The sequence below is a fragment of the Poromitra crassiceps genome, assembly GCF_964638095.1.
Source record: "Poromitra crassiceps genome assembly, chromosome: 12".
NCBI lineage: Eukaryota > Metazoa > Chordata > Actinopteri > Beryciformes > Melamphaidae > Poromitra > Poromitra crassiceps.
Genome location: NC_139632.1, coordinates 3,543,521 through 3,564,300, shown reverse-complemented (window position 1 = coordinate 3,564,300; position 20,780 = coordinate 3,543,521). Strand labels below are relative to the sequence as shown.

The window sequence follows — 20,780 nt, the reverse complement described above, 5'->3', positions numbered from 1 at the left end:
TCGTCTCATTGAGAAGTTCAATCACTGCCTGCAGATCAGCTCCGTCCCCCCGCAGGGGGCCTCAGAGTCTGCTGGCCCTGAGGCACAACCTGTGGACCTTCCCCTCGCCGAGTCTGAACCCGTACCTCAGCAGCAGCCAATTCCAGTTCTTGACCCACACGTAGGTTCCAGCTTGATGCTGGGAGGTCCCCGTAGTGTCGTCAGCCTTCGGTCAGGAGCAAAGAAGAAGCGTTCAAAGAAGGAGATGGTGGGTGTCCTGCCCAAACTACAGGTCGGGAGGGCAGGCCTCGCTGAGTCAGAGCCCCCTGTGGCTCTGCCTTCGGAGACGGCGGCATTGGTTGGGGTTCAGCCTTTGGATTGTGCGGAGCCTTCTGGAGCTCCGCTCTCTGAGCTTGCGACACCCCCCCCTGCAGTTCCTTTGGCTCCTTCTTCCAAGTTTGGAGCGTCCGCTGGGACTCCACCTTCGGAGCCCGCAGAGTTTGAGGTGTTGCGTCAGAGGCACAGTTCTTGGTGGGGGCCACCGGACCGTGACATTGGCCCTTTTGATGGTCTCCAGTCTCCCATGTTTGGATCGTGCCCCGGGGGATGGCCGACTCCAGAGGATCCACCGGAGTCGGCAGACCGAGTCTGTCGGTCTATCTATGGCTTCGATATCCAGTATTAGGGAGGAGCGCACCTCCACTGTCTGACACCCCCTTTGGGGTCTAACCGCCTGCATCTAACCACCTGCTGAAGAGCACCTACACTGTCTGACACCCCCTTTGGGGTCTAACCACCTGCATCTAACCACCTGCTGAAGAGCACCTCCACTGTCTGACACCCCCTTTGGGGTCTAACCACCTGCATCTAACCACCTGCTGAAGAGCACCTCCACTGTCTGACCCCCCCTTTGGGGGTCTAACCACCTGCATCTAACCACCTGCTGAGGAGCCCCTCCACCAGAACCTGCGGATTTTCTGTTCTCCAGGTATCATCCTTGATGGCCTCATTGGACGCCAGGTGGCGTCCGTAGAGGGGAGGGTACTGTTAGGATGATGTCATCATCCCTACTGTGATGTCATCATTCCTACTATGACGTCGTCATTCCTACTATGATGTCATGGATCACTGATGATGTCGCAGACGGTGATGATGTCATGATTCATAAGTGTCTCAATCATGCCTTTCGAATGGCCTCGCTGGTGATGTCATAACACAGGTGATGTCATATTCGGGATCTATAAAGGTTAGTTTCTGCAGGTCCTCGGGAGTTGTTCATAAACGAATCTCGCGACAACACTCTGCAACCGTTCCCAACTTCGAACCTTGCAGACCCAGCCATCAAGTTCCACAACTTCCCTACTTCTCGAGACTTCAGTTACCAAGTTTGCCTTGGCCATCAACTATCCGCGAATTGATCCACATGTCTTCCGACACCAAGCCTGACAGTATGCTTGTTGGTGTATTGTATTTTTTTTATTTGTTGAATGAATTCATTCATTCATTCATACTCATCCTGTTCTCTGTTTCCCTTATAGTCTTGTCTGTTCTGACTCCAGCCCCTGTTTCCCGCACCTCATCTGGTCAGCCCTGCTGTTCTGCCCTGAAACCCTGAAAGTATATTTATTACCATAACATTAACATATAACTGCATTATAGAAGAGACTGAATCTCAATATACCATCTGAATATGTGGACTCTGTACATTGATCAGAGGGTAAATGGGTGGGCCTGGATAAAATTGGTGGGGCAATTGCATGATGAAATTTTGCGCGGGAAGCAAGAAGTGGGTGGGCCTGTGCCTACCCAGGCCCACCTGTAGAAACACCCCTGACACGCACACGCACACACACACACACACACGTCACGCACGCACACACACACACACACACACACACACACACACACACACAGGCCGCCCGAAAAATTTGACGTGTTATTTTACTAAAAATAATGCATTTGACCATCATTTCAAGTAGAATTAATTTTTTTTTTTTTTTTTTTTTTTTTTGGAATGGGGGGGCCAGTTTGTTGAATGGGGGGGCCCGGCCCGGTCAGGCCCGCCCCTAGCGCCGGGCCTGAGTTATACTGCTTCAAGTTTGAACAAGACGCCCTCTGGTTTATTTATCCACAGAGAGAACAAAATTCCTAGATGTCATGAAGTTGTCATGCATTAGACTCTGGAGATGATGTGCCCTGCGTTTTTACAAAAGTAACAAAACCATTGGCTAGCAATGCAGCAGCAAGTTTGCCTCTAGAAAACAACCAATTAAAAAAAGATTTTTTGGGGTGGGCCAGGGCAAGAAGTGGGTGGGCCTGTGCCTACCCAGGCCCACCCGTAGATATGCCCCTGATGCAAGCTGACTGTGACCATGTCCTGCAGGCAAACGAGCACACTGACACCAGGTGGTGGCTTCCACAGAGCTTTTTACATTAGAACATGTTGATGGACCTGCAAAATTATAATAAAAATACTTAAAAAGTACAATCCCTTAAGAAACTATGCAAGTACTTGTACTTGAGTATTTTCAATCTCTGTTCTGTTAGCTGCTATAGGATGTTTGACTCTAATGGTTTCATGATCTCATGTTCTTAGGTCAAATAGTTACAAGCTGCTGGGATGTTTCACTAAAAGGGTTTCATGATCTAATTTCCTTGCACTGCAGCACACTGCAGAGTGTGGGTGCTCGACTACGCTACATCATATTTTCTGTGGTGTAAAGGGAGGGTACCGGACGTACATTACAGACCAGTAGAAGATAAAGTGGCTTCCACTTCAGTGCAGGGCAATATATATAAATGTTTCCTGCATGGGTGTGAATTGTGGTAGCACATACATCAGTTCTTCCAGGAAGCTGTGTTATTTTAGGCATGCTACAAAGTCTCTGCATGCAATGCTTCGCTCGAGGCACCAATCATGCAGCTATCAATGCAATGACGGCAGCGATATTGAACTCTTTGCAGCTTTGCTTTGCTTGAGTCAGTCTGTGCTGCTGAAATTAAACCGATTAGCCCTTATTTTGTGAAAAATAACATTAGCAACGTTCTGATCAGCACACCAGAGAGTCCAATTATGGCCTCATGGAGGACGAAGAATACTGTATGTTATTAATATCTGTGGTAATATATGCAAACCTACATATATGCAAACTTTTTTGGGACAGCCTAGACTCAACACATAGTGCACGCATGCACGCAGAGATGGGGACTTGGACTTGAGTCGCACTTAAGTCACACACACAGTGACTTGAGACTTGTCCTCAAAGACTTGAGACTTGTCCTCAAAGCAGGGGCGTATCTATGGGTGGGCCTGGGTAGGCCACTTCTTGCCCTGGCCCGCCCAAAAAAGATTTTTTTTTTTTTTTTTTTTTAATTGGTTGTTTTCTAGAGGCAAACTTGCTGCTGCCTTGCTAGCTAATGGTTTTGTAGCTTAAAAACGCAGGGCACATCATCTCCAGAGTCTAATGCATGACAACTTCATGACATCTAGGAATTTTGCACGCTTTGCGCGCAAAATTTCGTCATGCAATTGCCCCACCAATTTTATCCAGGCCCACCCAATTTTATCCAGGCCCACCCATAATTGAATTTCTGTCTACGCCCCTGCCTCTAAGTTCTACGTTGAGGATTACCTGAACTACAGCCGTGGATGGACCGTCACTGGATTTTGCATCCCTTTCCTCATCACACTGTGCTGCTATGGACACGTGGCTGTAGTTCTGTGTACCAGAAAGAGACTTGACAAGGTACAAAAGCAGAGAAGCCTGAAATTGTTGGTCATTTTCATCCTACTCTTCTCTGTTTGTTACTTCCCCTATCATGTATTGAGGAACCTCAACCTTTTGGCCAGAGTTTTGATAAATCAGGGGTTGTGCCCTGAATGGAATAATAGAGCCTACGTTGCTCATCAAATAAGTCGTGGACTTGTGTGTCTGTACAGCGCCCTCAACCCCCTGGTTTACCTCCACGGAAATGAAGACCTTCCAGCTCAGCTCAGACAACTGTTCCAGCAAGCTCGTCAGAAGGTCACGCGACGGTCCATCATTCAAACTCAAGTTCCCACCAGTCACAATCAACTTCCAATGGTGGAAAGTCATTTTGCAACTTGTGAATGAAATGGAACATTTTGGCATTCATTCTCTTAACTGGCTCTTTTTCTTTCTGCATCTTTGTAATATTCATTTCTAACTGAGAAGCGCCATTCTTGCAACATTAATACATTTACTGTACCTGGATTTTTGCATTGGGCAGATTGTTGTTATCACATGTGAGGGGGAAAAAAGCTCAAATTAAAGACATGAAGTGTACTTAAACCACGATTCTTGTCACTGTGATGTTTCAGGAAGTGCTGTGGGGAGCGTATAGGCGCAGTCACGGTGCACGTTCAAGATTCAAGTTTCAACATGTTTATTGTCACTCTGGTTGCACAAGTACACTTGTGTGAAATTCTTAGGCCGGGAGGCTCCACAGGACATCAAATATGAGCAAAAAGCAATGTGTGATAAAATATGAAACATATGATAAAAGAGAAACACACAAGAGCAATAATCTTTTTAGGTTAAATTGGCTAAGTGGTGTCCCGGTGTCCGGGCTGTGTGTCACTCGGGCAGTTGTGTGTGTGTGTGTGTGTGTGTGTGTGTGTGTCAGGGGTGTTTCTACGGGTGGGCCTGGGTAGGCACAGGCCCACCCACTTCTTGCCCTGGCCCACCCAATTTTTTTCTTTTTTTTTCTTTCTTTTAATTGGTTGTTTTCTAGAGGCAAACTTGCTGCTGCCTTGCTAGCTAATGGTTTTGTAGCTTAAAAATGCAGGGCACATCATCTCCAGAGTCTAATGCATGACGACTTCATGACATCTAGGAATTCTGCGCGCTTCACGTGCAAAATTTCGTCATGCAATTGCCCCACCAATTTTATCCAGGCCCACCCAATTTTATCCAGGCCCACCCAATTTTATCCAGGCCCACCGATAATTTAATTTCTGCCTACGCCCCTGCCCCCACCAGTGAAGTTGATCCACCCTTGGGTCAGTCCCATTCATTGTCAATGCCGCCCCCTAGTGGCACAAAGTCACCATTACAGTGTGACTAACAAACGTTCGGACGGACAGACAGACAAATAATAGACCCATTTCACAGCAACTGTTTTGAGGCGATAATGCAGGAAGTAAAGCAGGTATAACCAATGCTATTAATGATGGTTCCATTCCATTTTAGGTGTTCCAGTCCCTCATTAATGTTATTGCTTACACCTGCTTTACTCCCTGCTTTTCCACCTCAAAACGGTTGCTGTGAAAAGGGCCTATAGTCCCCCCCTTTGGTGGGGGACAATAAACATTCAACAGTAATTGAGCCATTTTCATGACACCTATGCTTTGAGTCTCACATGTTCAGAATGAATCTCTCTTTCTGTACTACAGAATTCACTGAAGCAGCACCTATTTTACAGCTCTTTTAAAGTACCCATCACAAGCATTAAAGCGCACGCGCACACACGCACAGACAGACAGACAGACAGACAGACAGACAGACAGACAGACAGACAGACACACACACACACACACACACACACACACACACACACAAACACAAACACAAACACACACACACACACACACATAGGGTTAGGGTTAGTACAGTAGTCTTCGAGCCTATGAATTACAATAGCCTACATCTAAGACCACACTACTACGCATTAGGAAGATAAGTGAATGTATCCACCTTATTTTTGAATGCCCCGCTGTAAAATAATTATGGGTACAAGGTCCGGTCTAACGTGACTTGATTGTTGCAGCTTGTGCATTTCCTCATTAAAACTCTGACGCTGGGGGGATAGCTTGTCACAATAAATAAGACTCGTTTGACGACTTATTTGAGGGAATTAATAATTTTATCTATCACATCCGCTATTTCCGTTGCTCTTTGAACAACTCTGGATATTTATCGATGAGATTTTTTTAGCCTAACAAAACATAAACGCATCCACACTGGAGTTAAACCCTACAGCTGTGACCAATGTGGGAGCAGGTTCAGTCAGTTAGGTAGCCTAACAAAACATAAACGCATCCACACTGGAGTTAAACCCTACAGCTGTGACCAATGTGGGAGCAGGTTCAGTCAGTTAGGTAGCCTAACAAAACATAAACGCATCCACACTGGAGTTAAACCCTACAGCTGTGACCAATGTGGGAGCAGGTTCAGTCAGTTAGGTAGCCTAACAACACATAAACACATCCACACTGGAGTTAAACCCTACAGCTGTGACCAATGTGGGAGCAGGTTCAGTCAGTTAGGTAGCCTAACAACACATAAGCGCATCCACACTGGAGTTAAACCCTACAGCTGTGACCAATGTGGGAGCAGGTTCAGTCAGTTAGGTCACCTAACAACACATAAACGCATCCACACTGGAGTTAAACCCTACAGCTGTGACCAATGTGGGAGCAGGTTCAGTGAGTTAGGTAGCCTAACAAAACATAAGCGCATCCACACTGGAGTTAAACCCTACAGCTGTGACCAATGTGGGAGCAGGTTCAGTCAGTTAGGTAGCCTCACATCACATAAGCTCATCCACACTGGAGTTAAACCCCACAGCTGTGACCAATGTGGGAGCAGGTTCAGTCGGTTAGATAACCTAACAACACATAAACGCATCCACACTGGAGTTAAACCCTACAGCTGTGACCAATGTGGGAGCAGGTTCAGTCAGTTAGGTAACCTAACATCACATAAACGCATCCACACTGGAGTTAAACCCTACAGCTGTGACTAGAGATGGGAAAAGTACTGACATTCTGTACTTGAGTAGAAGTACAGTTACTTGTGTAAAAAACTACTCTGGTAAAAGTAGAAGTACTGATTCAATTATTTTACTCAAGTAAAAGTAAAAAAGTACAGGCTCTGAAATGTACCCAACGAGTAAAAGTAAAAGTATTTTTACCGTATCTTTCTGAATGACTGAACCTCACATCATAGAATATAATTTGAGGATAAAAGATCCCCTACAAATGTTTTACACATCTTAAAACTCTACTTTAAATAGTGTGCTATGGTTTTTCCACAAAGAAATCCCCCATTAAAATCATATCTAGTCCTCCCTCATTAATATTTCCATGATATATGAATGTGCAAATAGTTAGACAAGTTTAACTGCTGGATACAAGGTGTCCCTTACAAAGTGCAGAATCACAATACTCGAGACTGATATGATACTGATACCCAGAGATGGGCGAAAATACATCATAAAGTATTTTGATACAAATTTTGCTGATATGTGTTAATGAGTGGTGTAAGAAATGGAGACTGTGTATTAATCAAAAGAAATCACAAGTAATGCACTTTAGAAGTCCAGGGAAAGAGAGAAGTTGTTTTCAGTTCTGTATTGGTGACAAACAACTCGAGTTTACAGATAAGTATAAATACCTTGGTTTGTTTTTTGATGAATACATGTCGTTTTTCCATGGTGTTTCTGTTCTAGCAGACTCAGCAAGCAGGGCACTGGGAGGTATTATAGGTAAGACTAAAATGTTGAGAGATATGGGCTACTCTACTTATTCGAAATTGTATCAAACCTGTGTATGTCCTGTCTTAGACTATGTTTCGGGGGTTTGGGGTTTCAAAAGGTTTCAGTTGAATGAACGAGTTCAGAATCGAGCAATCAGATTCTACCTGGGACTTCATAAATATGCCCCCATTTTGGCAGCTAATGGAGATATGGGGTGGGACTCCTGTGAAATTAGGTGGAAGGCCAGTATGGTGGGTCTTTGGAACAGGCTGCTGGGTTTACCACCCAACAGGGTGGCTAGCCATATTTTCTTTTGGGATTTGTTTGTTGATGGGGAATGGGTCTCTGAACTGTATGACTTACTACAGGAATGTGGTCTGGAAGACCATTATTTCCAAAGAAAAACTGTGAATGTGGAGGAGTTTAAAAATCGAATCCGGGTTAAATGTCTACAATCCTGGGCTGAAGAAATTTGGCAAAAGCCAAAATTAAGAACATATTGTTTATTTAAAAAAGATTATAAATGTGAAAAATATGTTTTGTATAATTTGTCAAAAAGTCAGAGATCGCTCCTCTGTGCACAGATAAGATGTGGCATCCTACCATTACATATTGAAACAGGAAGATACAGAGGGGTAGCTGAGGAGGATAGAATATGTGAATATTGTGAGTTGAATGAGGTGGAAAATGAAATTCATTTCATTTTATATTGTCCTTTGTATCATGACTTGAGAGAAACAATGTTTAAAAGAGTCCATACTCCTGAGCTAAATATGATAGATAGTGAGAAATGGAGTAATACTCGAATTTCTTTTTGATAATATTTTTGCATTCTCTGAATTTCTTTCTAAAGCATGGGACAGGAGGAGAAGGTTGACGTATAACTGATAAAGTAGAGTTTATTTTTTATTTATTTTTTCATTTTATTTTCGTATTCAGTGCAGGTATGTATGAATGTATATGTATGTCTATGTATAGGCATATTATGTCTGCATGTATATATACTCTCTAATTTGGGCTGCACTGAAAGCTTCTGGTTGGGTAACATACCAGAATGTTATGTTTTGTTAAATATTGAATGTTGATGTGTCTGATAATCCCATGTGGGATGGGTCATGTAATTGTCCTGACACGAAAATAAAATATTCATTCATTCATTCATTCATTCATTCATTCATTCATTCGATACAAATTACAAATACTTGCTCAAAAAATGTATCACAATACAAATACAAAATACTCGTCTGAAAAATGTATTTGAGATACAAATACGTATTTTGTATTTTGAAAATACATGTGACATCACTGATGACATCACAATTGATCGAGTGACATCACTGATGACATCACAATCATGACCCACACTGCTGCCACACACACTGCCACCCACTTTGCCAATTTTAATTAAGAAGATAATTAGTTGTGTCTTGATACATACAATATGATACACAGGTTTGAATATGCAGTAAACCGTTTCATTTGCAGATAGGCCAGTGCATGCAATATCTAATCATCAATTTATATTAGTAATTTATCTCTGGGGGAATTTCCACCAACACAAGGCTTCATACTAGACGAAGAAGTGATGTGAAGTCTGACTCAAGACCCATCCTACTCTGCCTCTGATTTGTCGTTGAGTTTGTTCAAAGCGTACCTTATCCCCAGTTCAGAGAAGTGGTAAGGCGGAGAGGAAGATAAGATAAGATAAGCAGAAGTCGGTTGTGTTGTGAAAATGTTAAGAAAGAAGAAACTTCACGTTCTTTCCTGTTTGCAACCCAATGTGAGTAATGTTACAAGTCTTCAACTGTGAATTCAACTCGCCTGTTTCCAGGAACTCTCTCCATTACATACTGTGTAGGCTGCCTGATGCTGTGTTTCTATAGTAGAAGTGACATGTCACATTTCTTTCCTCCACAGTTTAAACCTGTGTCAATGGTAAGAATGTGTCAATTTGAGAATCAAATAACATAAAATTAAAGAAAAAAGTATTTTATGTATTTAAAATACACAAAATACAAGGTCTGAAAGTATCTTGATACAAATTACATCTTATTTTTCTCGGTCCAGCCAAATACAAATTACAAAATACACAAATGTATTTGAAATACGTATTTTAAATACATTTATTTAAAATACTGCCCATCTCTGCTGATACCTAATGGATAAGGAACTGAATGTCCACAGGTTGATCACATTCACAAATTCAAGGTTTATTATTAAGACAGAACTGCCTCTGGTGTTAGAACACCACCATATTCCATATTAGCTGAATGTTGACAGTGCACAAACTGAATGTATGTGTTAGAACAACACCATAAGGGGCCATGCGGTTATTTAAAAAAGAACGCTTGGAAAAGCCAGATTATGGCAACTCTGGAAGCAGCGAGATGAAAATCCTCCTCTCCTGGGAGAAGAGGAGCAGGGCGCTTTTCCTGTTAAACTTTCCTCAGCTTTCAGCGCCCAGAGCGCTGAGCTAAAAAAAACACCACCAGCTTTTAAACGCGATGAAATGCTTCTTGAAAGAGATGCGCGCTAAGCGCGTACTTATAGAGAATGAATTGCAAAAAGACGAGCGCTAATAAGTGCTGGCTGTCTGCACGGCTCCGCGTGATTTCTAACCCCACATAGGATAAGCAATAACCACGCCCTGTGGCGCCGGGATTGGCCAGGAGCAACACTGAGCCAACACCTAGGAGAAGGGGTCTATTTCCTCATTCAGTAAAACGCTGTCACAGAGGAAACACACTCTCATCACTCTCGTGATTATTCTCTCCTTTACAGGTATGTTGTCGCTCTTTCACACTGCTAAGCGGTTGTATTCTGTTCAGAACATGTTTTGAGTGTAAAGAGATGGTGCACGTGACGTTTTGACTGAGTTAAAATAACGTTTGCCGAGTATGGTAAAGTGCTTGTTGTGTTATAGGAGTTTCAGGCCCTGCTGGTTTACAGAGTTCAACCTGTGTTCAGCCCAGTGCTGCCGCCCTGTGGCGGATTCACGCATGCACAGGAGTAAATAGGCTATTTTGCACAGTTGATGGCATTTGTTTATTGGGTGACTTTGATGCAGCTGTGTAAATGCATTTTCCACACTAGTTTGTTTATTGTTATTTTGTGACTTTTGTACGTTTTCTGAGAGTTTATTTACCACATTTATGCACATTTTATGTACCAGTAACAGTGGGGAAAAATGGGAATTATGTCTCTGATAAATACAAGATGTAACTTGAACATGATACTGCTATTGCAGCTAATTTGTTGAATGTATATTTGTAAAATGTGTATATGTTTATGATGTTTGATTCAGTAAAACGCTGTCACAGAGGAAACACACTCTCATCACTCACGTGATTATTCTCCCCTTTACACGGGTACAACACGCCCACTTCACTATCAGACGTTCTATTTGCGAGGGGTATTTTACAGACCCCATCGCTGTATGTGGCTTTCTCTTATGGTTTACTTTTACATTTCATTTCATTTTATTTTGTCCAATATTCAGATATTCCAGAATTGCATGTTGTGTTAAAATACATATTATTTCTATCTAACACTTTTTAGCCTGATTTAATTGTAAAACAGAGTGTAAAAAGTTATGCAAAGCCTTCTGGGAAATTTAACCTGTGGAAGAGGAAAGTGGGCGGAGTTCCCAGCATGCCCAGGGGAACTGTTTTTGTGTCGTTTGTTTGTCAATGTGTTTTGGAGGTTAAAATGATTTCTTGTTCCATATGCATGATGTTAGTTATCTGATAAGTTATGTGTCGACTAATAGTGCTGTTCTGCATGCTAATACAAAGTTGAAATATTGGCACCATGGGTGATTCTGCTGTGCAGTTAAGTGACCTGTCTGATGGGGCACAGGATCTGCTATTAAAACGGAGATCTTTTCTCTCTATACTTATCTTGCTAGTACGCAAGTAACGAGTTTGATTAGTAACTAATGTGATTACTGAACTTAGCTACAGTAGTGCCTTACACTACTCGTTACCGACAAGTAATGTGATTACAGTAACCCCAACACTGCTGTTAATACTGTTATGTTAAGCAGCTGGTTTGTGTTGTTTTGACATAGTTAATGTTGTAACGTTTATAAATGATGTTTACTGTTAATACTGTTATGTTAAGTAGCTGGTTTGTGTTGATGTTGACATTTTCATCTTCTACGCATCACTTTCTAACGTTATGCACTATTTCAATCATGAGAGACCAGAGGGTAAGGTTAATCAAGCTTTATTAGAGTATGGCATGGCGATAGGATTCATGGCCTGAAGCGGTATGGCATTAATTCTGATGGCGTGGCAGCATGGCAACTGATTCTTTGGCGTAGTGACTCCGAGGCAGGATGCCTCTCTTCTTGAGGCGGGAGGGCATCCGCTCGGAGAACCCCCCCCCCCGTAGGGGGTTCTTCGGGAGTCAATACATTGGTGGTGGACTGGGGAGGTGGGTGGGGTGAAACGCGGCTTCCAGAGAAGGAATTCGATCAGCTTAGTGCAGCGCTGGAGGACAGGGAACAAGGACCGTGGGGCGCCCGGCGTGGCTATAAATACTGCCACGTCATGGCCTCGGCACTGACGACATTAACGCCGTCACCTAGGCAAGTGCGTCACTACTGCACTGACGACATTAACGACGTCACGCTGGGATTACCGCACTTGTCGTCACGCTAGGATTACGTGTGATGCTAAGGTTGCTATGTCTCTAGATTACGTGTGGCGTGAGGCAGCGTGACTGGTCTTCATCTTGAAACTAGGTCGAGACCATCATTACTCAGCAAACATTTCCTCGATCTGTGTCGATGTTATCGCATCCAATCGACGTCGGTTCAAGACGTGACTTTAATATTATCATTTGCTGGGATGAAAACATCTTAATGAGATGGTGATTTCTAGCAAATCATATTTTAGAGTGTGTATCTGAATAAATACTCACAGGAAGTATTTCTGCCTTTATTTTGACCATTTGCCGACATGAAAATATAAATCTTTGGGGAAAATATTGATACTTTGTTAGCTTGAAAGGGAGGCGATATTGATGTGAAGGCATTTCTGCATCTCTTTCCAGAACAGGAGGCACAGATGTCCCTCCTGGCAACACTGATTCTAGACTGACCGGGTTGCAGAACTGAGTCTGAAGCAACAGCATCGTGACAAACTGCAGGTGCCAGGTGATCTAAACCACGCTATGTTATTGTAACAGACTGTATACCAGAGACCATTATGTTATTGTAACAGACTGTATACCAGAGACCATTATGTTATGGTAACAGACTGTATACCAGAGACCATTATGTTATTGTAACAGACTGTATACCAGAGACCATTATGTTATGGTAACAGACTGTATACCAGAGACCATTATGTTATTGTAACAGACTGTATACCAGAGACCATTATGTTATGGTAACAGACTGTATACCAGAGACCATTATGTTATGGTAGCAGACTGTATACCAGAGACCATTATGTTATGGTAACAGACTGTATACCAGAGACCATTATGTTATTGTAACAGACTGTATACCAGAGACCATTATGTTATGGTAACAGAATGTATACCAGAGACCATTATGTTATTGTAACAGACTGTATACCAGAGACCATTATGTTATTGTAACAGACTGTATACCAGAGACCATTATGTTATGGTAACAGACTGTATACCAGAGACCATTATGTTATGGTAGCAGACTGTATACCAGAGACCATTATGTTATGGTAACAGACTGTATACCAGAGACCATTATGTTATTGTAACAGACTGTATACCAGAGACCATTATGTTATGGTAACAGAATGTATACCAGAGACCATTATGTTATGGTAACAGACTGTATACCAGAGACCATTATGTTATTGTAACAGACTGTATACCAGAGACCATTATGTTATGGTAACAGAATGTATACCAGAGACCATTATGTTATTGTAACAGACTGTATACCAGAGACCATTATGTTATTATAACAGACTGTATACCAGAGACCATTATGTTATGGCAGTGTATCTTAAAGTGTGGGGCGCGCCCCACTTGTGGGGCGCAGTGGTATTACAGGTGGGGCGCGGGTGAAATCCGCGGAACCAATGTTTTAGCCCATTTTTAGGTCGGACTTCTTTTCCCCGTGAGGAAATTAGGGGTGGGACAAAATATCGATACCCACGTTATCGCGATATTTCCACCCGCGATACGTTATCGATACACTGGCGCCAAGTATCGATATGTTTATTATTATTATTATTATTATTATTTTTTTTTTTCTCTCCAAGTTGACTTTATTTATGTTTGTAGTTGAAACAAAAACATAACTACTGTAGGCTACATGAATGGAAATGTTTGATCATTAATATCTACTTTTAGAAATTATATAGGTAGGTAGGTAGGTTATAGCCTATAGGTTTTCTTGTTTTAATAGTAATAATAAAAAGACTTAATGTGTAACTTTTCCTCCGTGGTATCGAAAATGGTATGAGTGAGTGAGTGAACTCAGAGAGTTCATGTCAATTCTGCTAATAAATGCATAATACATGATTTTTTGCCTTCAGAGGTATTTTTTTCACTTGTTACACAGGTATCGTGATGTATCGTCTTCCAATATATCGCAGTATCGCAGTATCGCAGTATCGTGATATATCGTTATCGAGGGCCAAGTATCGTGACGATATCGTATCGTGAGCTACTCAGCGATTCCCACCCCTAGAGGAAATAAACAAACCCGCGCTTCCGTAGTCACCCGTTCAAATCATCAGACAGACTGGAGGCTGTTTTAGTGTTTTAGATTAGTGCACAATGAAGAGACATTTGGCTGGGACAAACAAGGAGTCGGACGGCGGCAGTCAACAAAAACAACCGAGACGAAAATATGATGACGCCTATCTTGCTCTGGGATTCACAGTCAATGCGGTAGGAGACGAGGAGAGACCAGTCTGTGTTCTCTGTCTGAAAACTCTGGCAGCGGACAGCATGAAGCCTAACAAATTAAAAAGACACTTGGAGACAACACACCCCACTTTCGTCAATAAGCCACTCGGGTTCTTTCAGAGGAAACTCGGTGAATACCGCAAGCAGGAAAATCGCTTTGTAAAAGTGGCATCAGTGAACAGCAAAGCACAACTAGCGTCATACAAGGTCGCATACAGAATTGCACAGTGCAAGAAGCCGCACACCATCGCTGAGGAGCTCATACTCCCAGCAGCTATCGATATGGTGTCAACTATGCTGGATGAGACCAGCGCTGCAAAATTGAAGACTATCCCGCTGTCCAATGACACAATTGCAAAACGTATATGTGACATTTCAAATGACCTCGAGGAACAACTCACAGAAAAACTGACAGACACACGTTTCGCCTTACAAGTGGACGAGGCTACGGACAGCAATAAAGACTGCTTGCTTATCGCCTATGTTCGCTTTGTCACGTCGGAGTCACTGATAGGGCTTTCACACCGGCAGGGCTCCGTGCCGGTTCCGGTTCCAGAACCCTAATCTGAACTGGCCGGCGTGTTCAGACCGAAAAAATAATTGGTTCGGAACCTGAAAAGTTGGTTCTCAGCGGAACCAAAAAATAGTTGGTTTTCCTTGGGAACCGTGACATCATCAGTGGGCGTGTCTAATTCTAGGCTGTGAAAACGAGCAGGAAGGAGAAGAAGGCAGTGACAACATGGAGAAAAATAATTTGCAGTGGTCTCCTGAGGAAACCAAATGTTTAGTGGCGATTTGGGCATCTACCGAATCTCAAGAAAAGCTAGAAAGCAGTACAAGAAAGAACACATCATATGCCGAACTTGCAGAAGAGATGACCAAGGCTGGGTTCACTCGAACGCCAGACCAAATAATTAATAAACTTAAAAAAATAAAAATAAACTGAAGAAGGACTACCGAATAATGTCCTCCCACTTTGGTTCCACTTAAACTGGTGTGAACACGGGCTGGTTCGCCAGAAAGCCCTAAGGTTCTGAGACTCCAGAACGGAGCCAGAGCCAGAACCAGAACCGTGTCTGTCTGAAAGCGCTATGAGTGAGGATTTGCTGTTTTGCAAGTACGTTACAAGCAGAGCAACAGCTGAAGAGCTATTTAAGCTTCTGGACAGTTACCTGACAGAACATGGGCTGAAATGGGAGAACTGTGTGGGTTTTTGCACGGATTATTATTATTATTTTCTGCACAGGTTGCACTTTATTATTCTTTTGAAAAGATTTACAGTGGGAAACAGGCTCATTGCAGCCCTTAATACTGAGAAAACTTGAGTCCTCACAAATGTCTGCACTTATTATTTTCTGCAGGTTGCACCTTATTATTGTTTTGAAAAGATTTGCAGTGGAAAACAGGCTCATTGCAGCCCTTAATACAGTGATAGTGACTTGAACTCACAATTAAGATATTTAAATTTATTTTGTTTTGTAGAGGTTGCACTTTATTGTTATTGTTTTTGAAAAGATGTGCAGTGCAAAACAGCCAGAATATAGAAATGAATGGTCATTATGTCAATAAAAGTTAAACTTGGACCGTTTTGTTTCAATTTTGTTGGAGCGGTGGGGCCCGAAAGATTTTCTTCCTCCAAAGTGGGGCCTGACAGAAAAAGTTTGAGAACCACTGTGTTATGGTAACAGACTGTATACCAGAGACCATTATGTTATTGTAACAGACTGTATACCAGAGACCATTATGTTATGGTAACAGACTGTATACCAGAGACCATTATGTTATTGTAACAGACTGTATACCAGAGACCATTATGTTATGGTAACAGACTGTATACCAGAGACCATTATGTTATTGTAACAGACTGTATACCAGAGACCATTATGTTATGGTAACAGACTGTATACCAGAGACCATTATGTTATTGTAACAGACTGTATACCAGAGACCATTATGTTATGGTAACAGACTGTATACCAGAGACCATTATGTTATTGTAACAGACTGTATACCAGAGACCATTATGTTATGGTAACAGACTGTATACCAGAGACCATTATGTTATTGTAACAGACTGTATACCAGAGACCATTATGTTATTGTAACAGACTGTATACCAGAGACCATTATGTTATGGTAACAGACTGTATACCAGAGACCATTATGTTATGGTAACAGACTGTATACCAGAGACCATTATGTTATTGTAACAGAATGTATACCAGAGACCATTATGTTATGGTAACAGACTGTATACCAGAGACCATTATGTTGTTGTAACAGACTGTATACCAGAGACCATTATGTTATTGTAACAGACTGTATACCAGAGACCATTATGTTATTGTAACAGACTGTATACCAGAGACCATTATGTTATTGTAACAGACTGTATACCAGAGACCATTATGTTATTGTAACAGACTGTAAACCAGAGACCATTATGTTATTGTAACAGACTGTATACCAGAGACCATTATGTTATTGTAACAGACTGTATACCAGAGACCATTATGTTGTTGTAACAGACTGTATACCAGAGACCATTATGTTATTGTAACAGACTGTAAGCGTTCCAGCTGCACAACACTGTAATGTAGGCTATTGGGTGACATCAGACAACTGATTCTCCGTGAAGTCAGGGTAGATTTCTTCCCCCGAATTTACACGTCGGGACGACTTTGAGTGGTGTTCCAGTGTACTTTCTCTAGTAGGAGAACAGAAAATCCCAGCGTCCGAGTTGTCTGGAATGCAGCATTAGTCCTGTCTGTCTGTCTTTGTCTGTCATACTCAACAGTTCAGATGCAGCCAGGGATGCTCTGTATATGTTAGGCAGCATAAACTTTATATAGGCAGACAGAACGTCCGTTACATAATGTCACTATATACTGCAAAGGCTTGAATCAATGGACCATAGCCTCAATCAACATTGTGACATTATTTTTATTTTGATGAATTTGAATGTCGTGGGTCCCTAGATTTTTGTGACGTCAAAATAAGGTCACGAGCCAAAAAAGGTTGGGAACCCCTGCGCTATATAAATCCAATCAATTGAATCACTGGTCCACATTACTGGTTTATTGTGTATTAATTCCTCTGCGATTTTAATACTGGTGTATGGGTTTTATCTAGGGCTGTCAATCGATTCAAATATTTAATCGCGATTAATCGCATGATTGTCCATAGTTAATCGCGATTAATCGCAAATTAATCACATAATTTTTCATCTGTTCTAAATCTACCTTAAACCGAGGTACCTTAAACATGGGAGCTTTGTGCAAAGATGCACTGTTGTATTAATATGGGTAGTAGCTATTATCATTAGTATGGGTAAGTATTTGGCCATTGGTATATTGTTACTATTGCTACTAGTTACTGGGAATACACATCTCTAAGGCTGCACTGTGTAAGTTAACCGTGCTATCCAGGACCAGCTGCATGCCAGCTCTCTCTCCCCCTCTCGCTTTCTCTCTCCCGCTCTCCGTTGGTCTCTCTCTGACTCTGGTCTGATCGCCCTCCTGTCTTTCTCACTGTCTGTCTGTCTGTCTGTCTGTCTGTCTGTCTATCTCGCTCGCTTTCTCTGCCTCTCCCTCCCCCCCCCCCCTCCCCTCCGTCTCTCTGTCTGTGTGTGTGTGTCTCTCTGCAATGGTCTGATCGCGCTCTGTCTTCCTCTCCCTCACCCAAAATAAGGTAAAGGTAAAGTAAAGTCCCAACGATTGTCAAACACCTGAGTGTGCGAAATTTGTTCTCCGCATTTGACCCATCCCCTGGGGGAGCGGTGAGCAGCAGCAGTGCCGCGCTCGGGAATCATATGGTGATCTAAACCCCCAATTCCAACCGCGGACACTCAAACCACAATGCCACTGAGCTGGTGACAAAATGCGGGACACTTTCTAAATTTTAAGCTGAACTTGCCATTATACCCATTTTCTTCCTCCTTTTCTGCTCACGGAGATTTCTTTCTGCTTGCTATCAACGTTACTGCTTCCTGATTTCCCAAACTACGGGTCGGACCAAGGCTCAAACATCACAGAAAGTGCATGCGTTAATCGCGCATTTAAAAAAATAGTGGCGTTAAACCGAATTTGCGTTAACGCGTTATTATCGCGTTAACTTTGACAGCCCTAGTTTGATCTATTCATTGTGTATTTTTTAACATGTCACAAATAAATAAATAAATCATAAATGCCATAACATGCTGCGCCCATGGCGCATCGTCTCCAGAGTCTCCACCCTAGAAACCGAGTGTTCGCAGCGCACGAGTTTGCTGATTTTAAGAAAGTGAATTACATGAGATGTTGGACAGCAGCACTTTTACTGTATTTCAATTCACATGAATGAAATGAATAATATTTCTTCAGTAGGTTTTAGTCTTCAGAGAACTATTTGGATCCGACAATCACTGCTTCAGCTACATTCTTCTTATTAGTAGGATTGTTTTTGTGGGTGTTCCCCGTCTTACCTTCTGTCTCTGTTTGATGATGTCAGAGCTGATTGGCAGAGAAGAAGAGACATCTGGCAGAGGAGGAGAGGAACGCTGTCAAGATGAATTCTTCAGAAGAGGTGAGAGAAAAATATCACTGTTGTATCACTGATGTTGCAACACACACTCTCACACACTCACGCACACACACACACACACACACACACACACACACACACACACACACACACACACACACACACACACACACACACACACACACACACAGTCTCTCTGTCCTGATTCTGTCTTTATATCTTTTTATGGAAACAGAAAGACACCAGTGGACCCAGACGTCACCGCTGTGATCAGTGTGACAAAACATTCACAAGACTTCAGCTGTTAAAGCAACATCAGAGAGTTCACTCAGGAGAGAAGCCTTACTCCTGTCAGGAGTGTGGGAGCTGTTTCAGTCGGTTAGATCACCTAACATCACATAAACGCATCCACACTGGAGTTAAACCCTACAGCTGTGACCAATGTGGGAGCAGGTTCAGTCATTTAGCTAGCCTAACATCACATAAACGCATCCACACTGGAGTTAAACCCTACAGCTGTGACCAATGTGGGAGCAGGTTCATTCGGTTAGGTAGCCTAACAAGACATAAGCACATCCACACTGGAGTTAAACCCTACAGCTGTGACCAATGTGGGAGCTGTTTCAGTCGGTTAGGTAGCCTAACATCACATAAACGCATCCACACTGGAGTCAAACCCTACACCTGTGACCAATGTGGGAGCAGGTTCAGTCGGTTAGCTCACCTAACAAGACATAAACGCATCCACACTGGAGTTAAACCCTACAGCTGTGATCAATGTGGGAGCAGGTTCAGTGACTTAGGTAGCCTAACAAAACATAAACGCATCCACACTGGAGTTAAACCCTACAGCTGTGACCAATGTGGGAGCAGGTTCAGTCAGTTAGGTAGCCTAACATCACATAAACGCATCCACACTGGAGTTAAACCCTACAGCTGTGATCAATGTGGGAGCAGGTTCAGTGAGTTAGGTAGCCTAACAACACATAAACGCATCCACACTGGAGTTAAACCCTACAGCTGTGACCAATGTGGGAGCAGGTTCAGTCAGTTAGGTCACCTAACAAGACATAAACGCATCCACACTGGAGTTAAACCCTACAGCTGTGACCAATGTGGGAGCAGGTTCAGTCTGTTGGCTCACCTAACAACACATAAACTCATCCACACTGGAGTTAAACCCTACAGCTGTGACCAATGTGGGAGCAGGTTCAGTCAGTTAGCTCACCTAACAAGACATAAACACATCCACACTGGAGTTAAACCCTACAGCTGTGACCAATGTGGGAGCAGGTTCAGTCGGTTAGGTAGCCTAACATCACATAAACGCATCCACACTGGAGCTAAACCCTACTACTGTGTCCGCTGTAAGAAAGTGTTCAGACACTCAAATACTGTGAAGAAACACCGCTGCATCTAACCTGCTGAAGAGCGCCTCCACTGTCCGCAGCAGGAACAAGCTTCTCTCTGTTCTATACGAGGGAGCAGGATGTTGGTAAACAAAACACAAAGGGTCCAATCCGGCCCACAGGATGACTTTGCAAAGTGTCACATTTACTCTGAGATGTCAATTTTTCAAGCCTGAGATTTAACACCTAATATTGAGGCACTTGTGAAGGTTAAGAGGCAGCAGGTTTCAGGAGCAAGTTACAATACCAAGTGGCCTCTTCATGTTATTCATGACTAAATAAATGGTCAACTATTTTCCATACCTTTGAATATAGAGAAGAAGTGCACAGTTGCCGTTAATTGCAAAGCATAAGTTACAGACATTAGATAGGATATGATAGACCTATGGTAGCTGAGATAACTGTATGTGAAAACGTGCTCTTAAAATGTACCTGCTGTAGGCCTAATCTTTACACTCA

General features: G+C 42.6%; 1 long non-coding RNA gene across 1 annotated transcript; it reads left to right on the top strand.

Annotated features, from left to right (window-relative positions):
• Window positions 1-12,580: 12,580 nt before the first annotated feature.
• Window positions 12,581-19,278, top strand: LOC310786733. The gene is made up of 3 exons (XR_014553230.1): window positions 12,581-12,640; window positions 18,880-18,954; window positions 19,148-19,278. It is a non-coding gene; the product is annotated as an uncharacterized lncRNA (long non-coding RNA).
• The last annotated feature ends 1,502 nt before the right edge of the window (window positions 19,279-20,780 follow it).